The sequence below is a fragment of the Magnolia sinica genome, chromosome 12 (assembly GCF_029962835.1).
Source record: "Magnolia sinica isolate HGM2019 chromosome 12, MsV1, whole genome shotgun sequence".
Lineage (NCBI taxonomy): Eukaryota > Viridiplantae > Streptophyta > Magnoliopsida > Magnoliales > Magnoliaceae > Magnolia > Magnolia sinica.
This window is the reverse complement of record NC_080584.1, coordinates 9,756,793-9,764,668: the sequence shown is the minus strand read 5'-3', so window position 1 is coordinate 9,764,668 and position 7,876 is coordinate 9,756,793. Positions and strand designations below refer to the sequence as shown.

The 7,876-nt window shown below is 42.6% G+C and overlaps 1 non-coding gene across 1 annotated transcript; it reads right to left on the bottom strand.

The window, feature by feature from the left end:
• Positions 1-7,218: 7,218 nt before the first annotated feature.
• Positions 7,219-7,325, bottom strand: LOC131222050 (small nucleolar RNA R71). The gene has a single exon (XR_009159757.1). It is a non-coding gene; the product is annotated as a small nucleolar RNA R71 (small nucleolar RNA).
• Between the last annotated feature and the right edge of the window lie 551 nt (positions 7,326-7,876).

Sequence of the window (7,876 nt, the reverse complement as noted above, 5' to 3'; positions counted from 1 at the left end):
GGCTCAGTTCTCTTCAAGCTTGGCTTGGGTTGCCGTGATCTCCTGTCACAGGGTAGCCTGGCCCTCCTCAAATTGGGCCAAGCGGGCTTCTATAGCAACCCGATCACTATCGCGCCTTTGTGTTGTGGGAGGAGATCCCTCATCAGTGCCTTGGGCCTCTTGTTCTTCCTCACTCTCTCTTTCTTCACTTCCTTCCTCTGACTCATCTTCTTCTTCTATCTCATTACCTTCTTCCTCTTCACTTTCAATCTCATCCCCATACTTGTCAAGTCGGGCTTGACGTTGTCGAGGGCTAATCCCCATGTTGTTAAGCGTAGTCTCATTAATGAAGTGGATCGGCGCAAGGTCATCCATGTTAAGTCTATATGCGAACTCTCAGCAATCTTGCATACTAGTCGGCCAAATGAAAGTGAGATATCATTCCTAACAGAACGCGTAGTCTAAACTATCTGTAGCAGGGCGAACGTAGGCAGACACAGCTTGTCTCCCTGCCCAGCTCTATACAGGAAATTCACCATCAAGCGAGTGCATTCGGTACGGTTGCCCCACCTAGGATACACATTATAGGTGAATATGTGGTGAAGTAGGCGAAATTCGTCTGTCAATTCCGTCGAGGGGAGGCATCTGCCTTTCTTCCAGTGAGCTAGTCGGCCGCAAAGGTAACGCATGTGATGATCTCTTTCTCACGCGTTCTTGAGATTCTCTTTGCTAGCGTGTACCTCTCCATGCAGAATTCCCATGATCCGGGCTACCAAATTAACATCGACCATTGCTTCCCGCCTTCCTACAGGAATCTTGAATTACAGAGGCTCCAGCAATGGGTCCCGCATATGGGCGTAGAAGGCTCGAACAGTGTCCTCACATTCGTAAGACTTACCCTCGAATATGGGACCCCAACCGATTTCTGCCAGGTGGTCCATCATCGAATACAGCCCAAATAGCTTTTTGTCTACATGAGCTTCAAACACGACCCTATGGCCACAAAAATGACCATGTTCGAAGCCCGTCGGTAGAGCTCTCTCGACTGGAGTTTGGGGATCAAGATCCCGCTTTGACCTTTGCTCTTGGGCGGCGCTTGTGTTAGCTTCGGCGCCCACCTTCATCCTTGGACGGGTAGGGCGGCTAGGCTCAGCTTTATCCATAGAGCTCTCTTCTTTCCTATGAGGAAAAAAATTGTGGACAGAAAATGGCAACCACAAACTCAAAAAGAGCCATGAAAACTAATTAGCCTTATGATGAAGGTGGATTTGGGGGCTTTTTGAAGGATGAGGCACAAAGCTATGGACTTTGTGCCCAAATGAGTAAGAAATAAGGAAGATGGAGCTAGTAGAAGATAGGGTTTTGAGGAGGATGAGGGAAAGAGAGTAGGTGGTGAAGAAAATGAAAAAGATGGTGGAAAGGAGGAGGATTTAAGAAAGAAAGATAAGGTTTTGAGAGATTTAGAGAGCTTGGAGGTGTGTAAGGGAGGAAAAGGGAGAAAATGGAAGGGTTAAAAGGGGTCACACGTGATTTGGTGGGCCCCACAACAATGTATGGGCGTCGGCTCGACTGGCCCGACAGGCCCAGGAGATCCGGACTGGGGTGCGCCCCTGTAGGTGCAGTGCCACCACTGTCCTCTGGACCCGGCACAGTGCTGCCACGGTAGGGCGGTGGCCACCCCCACCCGGGGTGCCAAATGTGTACGGGGACCCCCTGGGTCCCCCCGAATTGTGGGGTTTTAGGCCCCCTTGGTCATTTGAGTCATTTCAGGTCCCATTTTCACATGTATTCGCGCTTTTTGGTTTGTTTGAGTGTGAAATATGTCAAATTATTATCTAAACTCGTCGATTAACGAACTAGAAAGGAACTGGGATCACTTCACATGATCACAGTCCGTACAGGTCCTGTTTCAGCAGTCAGTTTCACCAGTCGGCGAAACTGGGAGTCCTACGACCATTTTTAGGTTTTATCGCTCCCCCTAGATTAAAGTACATTAGTGTGCACTGTGTTACCATAACTCAGGCCCAATTTAATCCAAATCATGCTCTGATACCAACTTATAACGCCTTAAAAATCAGGGGTCGTGGAGATGCCCAACTCTCGAGTTCTAATACATCACGTATGCAACATAAATAATAATGATTAAATGTTGACTGTATTAGTGCATTAAACATGAATTGGATTATACCAAAATAACATATCATACTCCAGGGACAGTTAGATTATACAAGCGAAAGACTATAATAAGTATATAGAACATGTAAGTGATTGTAAGTCTCCTGAATATGATCATGTTACCAGGTTAATTAATTACATGTAAAATTTCAAAATATACAAAATGTGTAATGTCATCTAGTTAGCATCTCAGTAATCCCCGTCGATCAGAACATGGCCTAAATAGACCCGCCTGATAACTGTATGTAGGCGAACTCCTCGTTATCATAAAAACCAGGCTCCACCTCGTAAGCATTACCATCATCTGCAAGTAAACCAGAGTTTGGCTGGTATTTTAAAATACCGTACCAAAGTGGGAGTGAGTGATCAACTCAGTGGAGCTATAAGGCAAAGGTTAACATGTTATCAATTCAGTCAAGTAGTAATGATAAAGCAGTACAACAAGCATATCCTGAGTACTCTTATTAATGCAAGAACGATATGTTGTAATGATACATGCCCTCGCCTACACTCCCTCAGCGATATTATCTCACGATCACGCATGACAAACTCCCTAAACGTGCGCTTCCTCCCCAAAGCACATGCAATGCGGTGCATGGTCGTGCTAGCCAAGTAATTTATTTAGGTTTATTCATACAACAGATTCGAGAAGCTAAGGTACCTCCCCTTTCGTTATTTACCCCAAACGATGATCCATCTAGGGTTGTCAATCCTAGTTAATCACATACGATAGGCAAGTTCTAGGTCACTATAGAAAGGCTCGTCACCTCAGCACAGGCCTAGTTTATACTCAAGGTCACTATGGAAAGGTTCTTCACCTTAGCGTAGTCCTAGGGTATATTTGAGGTCACTACAGGAAAGGCCCATCACTTTAGCGTAGGCCGATAGCTCGAATACAGTGTCCCATACCACCGTATTTGGCTCATGAGTTTGGGTTGCTCACTGGTCACTACGGGGAGGCTCGTTACCCCAGCGTAGGCCGACAGCTCGACCACGATATCCCATACCACCATGTTAGGCTCATGAGTCTTAGCGGATCGAGGTACCAAGGTTAAACGAGCTTTTCACTGGTGAGTTTGGTACCGTAGATTCAAGCAGTAGCGTCCATACATGGTGAACATATATTAGGCCAATCGGTTTGCTTGACAAGCTCGATTGGTACGAGCGTACGTTAAATTAATCGACATAGAGTACGTAAGCATTCCGCATGGCCTAACCACTATCGACAACCGGCGTACGACTCAGATTCATCGAACATGTCTTGTGTGGCGAAACGACCTCGGCCACTACTCGAGAAACTTTTTCGATTGTCTGGACTATGCAGTAGTCCCAATCATACTTTAAATACAATAGGCATTCATATGTGCTAGTCCAAATACCATGTAGTAACCAATTTAAATATAAATCTCATAAAAGTATTTTAACGAACACATAGAATACATATTAACATACATAGGCATTCATCCATAAAACATGTAGTAGTAAGATAGGTTATCTGAAGGAAATTGTAACTATAGATAAGGAAATCGAGAATCATATCTCAACACCCTAATCAATTACATTTCAACAAACATTTTCTCATTCAGGCATTTTATCAAACACTTGGACTACACATTTCAACATACATGATACAACTTATTTATAACCTATATTAGGGCAAATCCTTTCATAAGGAGTTGTCGCTATTGAGGGTCAAATATTGCATATCAGACCCAGTTGTTACCTAGACTTACGAACATGATACTGTTTAACGCCCTATTTTAATCGTGTTTATGTTGCAAGGTAGATTTATAAGCGTGGACTGAAAAGGGTACTTAAAGCATGGATTTAACAGTCTAAAGTCACCAAGGCAAGCGACAGACCCTAGGAGACCAAGATCGACAGATTTGCATGCCAGGGATCCAAGAAAATCGAGAAATTGAAGCTCAAGTGGCCTGAAAAGTGTCCAGAATGCAAGATCATAGGGTTCCCACCATCTGATCAGTTCGAAACTCCATTCGTGGACTGAGGACCATAAATGAACCGTACACGTAAAATTTCATCCATTGGATCGCTGTGGAAGTGGCCCAACGGACGTTTCAGCCCACAATTTACTGATCTGGGGCCCACCTGATCTTTGGATACGCCTCATCTTTGGTCTCGACACCTTAAATCATGTGAAGAACTAGATGGACAGAGGAGATTTTGTACATACACCATGATGGACCCCATGTGCATTGCATGTGTACAGTCTGCAAGTGCACCAGTCTTGCACCCATGCACTCAAAGTCGGTCAGCAGGCGCTGACCGACAAAATTCAAAATTTCCAAAAACGCAACAGCGTTAACGCTGTTCGTCCGTCGGTTCCTCTCAGTGGGGTCCACTCCTCTTCCAAAGCATCAATCGGGACTGTCCATTGTGTGCGTAGGTAGGGTATTTACCTCACCAAGGTGGCCTTTTGAGACCATGTAAAATGTTATAGAATCCTAACCGTTAAAGGCATGATGAACGGCGGAGTAGAAGGTATACGTAGAATTTGGTCCAAAAATAGTGATTTCCACCTGGTTTTTCGAGTAGAACGCAGTGGACGGCGTGTATTTCTCAAAACAAAAGCGATGTGGGCCCCACCATCAGTACAGCGTAAGTACATTATGCACCCTGTTTTCGCGTCCGGGAAATCCGAAACTTCCGGTCGATTGTGGGCCACTGCCTGTGATCGGATTGGTGATCCAAACCGTTCAGATGATGCCCAAGCCAGGATTAACCCTAGCCATGGAGAAATTTTTACTCCAAGGACGATTACGGTCGTGTAATCACATTCCAAACGCAAGTCGGTTTGCATTTCTACGAACACGGTTTGAGTAGCTGGCTGCGCAAACTTTCTGGATTCCAGCCACGAATGGGACTCTCTTCATACCTCGAAGATAAAGAGAGAATGCGGAGGAGGGCCGGGGATCTCGTTTTTGGTTTTTAAGAGAAAGCATTCAAGAAGGGAGCTTGGGCTTTTTGCTGGACATCAGGGAGGGAGAAAGAGAAACAGAGAAGACTGGGAGGAAGAGAGGCTTTGCGGCTGTAACATGAGTGTGAGAGAGTACAGAGGAGGCTGGAGCCGTGGAGCATGCTGGAGGAGGGAGATTGGCTGGACTGGAGCAGAGGCCGACCTGGTTTTTTCCTTTTCCTTTCTTCTTCTTCTTTTTAATCGGAGTACAGCCTAATCATTCATGTGTGGCTAAACCTCTTAACTAGGGCTTGGAGGTGAAGCCTGTAGCGAGATGGGAGACACTATTTTATGCGTTTAATTTAAATTTCTGAACTGAGCTTGGTTTTAAGTTGATTATTAAAGGAATATTTTTTCAATCTTTAATGGTCTGTTGTGACTGAAACTACAATGGATTTGCAATGGCTTTGAATATTTCTTTTTCTTTTTTTTTTTTATGTTTATAAAGTCAGGAAGCCCTGTTGTTCATCATTGTTCCATGGGCATGGTAGGATGACAGTACCCTTCCTGATCTTTATACATTGTTGGTTGGTTGGTAATTAGTTTAATTCTGTTGTTTACTTTGTCTCCTGGGCATGGTTTGGTGATGGAATCCATTCTAATTCATATACCTTTCATCTCTTGAAAACCAGATCAAGTAAGTTCAGTTTATAATTCTTGATGCAGGCATAAGATCTCCCTGATCTCTACAAGTGGATCCTCTGAATCCCTAGTTTCCTTCCTCTGAATTTCCTTAAGTTTTTGATAATTATTCCACAATTATTCCCTAAATTTTATTTGGTTTAGATCACATCTTAGTTTAGTTCTAGTTCTACTTGGTTTCAGATCACGTACAAGTTTCAGTCCCTGTGGATTCGACCTCGGTCTTACCGAGTTTATTACTACATCACAACCCTATACTTGGGGAGTGAACAAGTTTTTGGCGCCGTTGCCGGGGATTGACGGTTACGTTTTTCTGAAATTAATTAGTTTTAGAATTAGGTTAGGATTAAGATTTTACTTACTTAGGATAAAAGTTTTTATTTTATTTTATTTTATTTTTAGAACTTAACCTGTTTTCCTGTTTTGTAGGATCCTGACATAAGTTCTTAAATTGGTAATTCCTTCCTAATTTCTCTACTTTTTCTGTTTTTAGAATTAAGGCTTAAATCTTAGAAATTTTCTAACTCTAGTATTTCTCTATTTGTAGGAAATAGTTTATTTTTAGAAACTTTCCTCTTTTGTTTTTAGAAACTAGGTTAGTTATTTCCCTTTTTAGAGATTAACCTTCTATTTTTGTTCTCTAGTAACTTTCTAATTTTAACTCTTTTAGAATCTAATTTGTTTCCTAATTTATTTTTAGAATTTTTTTTTCTAGAAACTAACCTTTCTATTTTGTAGGCCTTTAAAATAGAAATTTCTAATTCGGTCCTTAACTTAGGGGCTTCAATTTGGTAATTTCTTTCCAACTCTCCCTCTCTTTCTTTTTAGATTTTCTTTTCCTTTCTTAGGATTAGGCTTTGAATTTGATTGAGGGCTGCGAGTGTTTCATGCCCAAGTGGGCCCGTGACAACACTCGACGTCTCTTGACTGAAGGAAGATTGGTTGAGGGGTTGACTATCCATCGCAGGACTAGACACCGCTCGAAATTCCCTGAGTTAACTGAAGTTATAGCTGAAGACCAACCTCCTCTACTTCCACCAAGGGTGGAGGATACCCAAGATGAAAATGAGGTGCAACAGGCACCCCCGCCTTGTACTTTACGAGATTATCTACAACCAGCGGGAGTGAGTATGCCCTCATGCATGATTTTTCCTGAAAACACAGGACAAATGGACATCAAGCCAGGAGTTATCCAACTCCTTCCCAAATTCCATGGACTTGAATCAGAAAGTCCATATTTACATTTGAAAGAGTTCGATGAGATTATAGCTACATTATGTTTTCCTAATGTATCTGAGGATACAATTAGGCTGAAACTCTTTCCTTTTTCCTTAAAAGAGAAAGCTAAGACGTGGTTACATTCAGTGCGTCATAGATCCATTGGCACATGGAAAGACATGCAGAGGGAATTCATAAAAAAATTCTTCCCACACCATAAAACGATTACCCTCAGAAAAGCAATCATGAACTTTGCCCAAAAGGAAGATGAAACATTCTTCCAATGTTGGGAAAGGTTCAAAGATTTGGTCAGTTCATGCCCACAACACGAATTTGAAACGTGGCGCATTACAAATTTTTTCTACGATGGACTGACATCTTCCATGCGCCAAATGGTCGAGACAATGTGTAATGGAGAGTTCATTAATAAAGATGTCGACGAGGTATGGGACTACCTCGACAGTCTGGCTGAAAAAATACAATCTTGGGACTATTACCCAAAATCAAACACCACGTCTAGGCCGACTCAATTAAAGGAGAAAGGTGGATTATATCTCTTGAAAGAAGAGGATGATCTCAAGTGTAAAGTGACTACGCTCATAAGGAAAGCTGAGGCCATGGAAGGAAAGAAGGATAAGGTTAATGAAATTGTTTGCGGCATCTGTGATTACAACATTCATACAACTGAAAATTGTCCTACAATACCCGCCTTTCGAGGAGTGTTGAATGAACAAGCCAATGCCGTAAACAACTATCAAAGACCTTTTACTGGACCTAACTCCAATACGTACAATCCTGGTTGGAAAAATCATCCAAACTTTAGTTGGAGGAATGGACAAATGGCTACTCCTCCAGGTTTCTTCAATCAAAATCCAAATCAAGTGA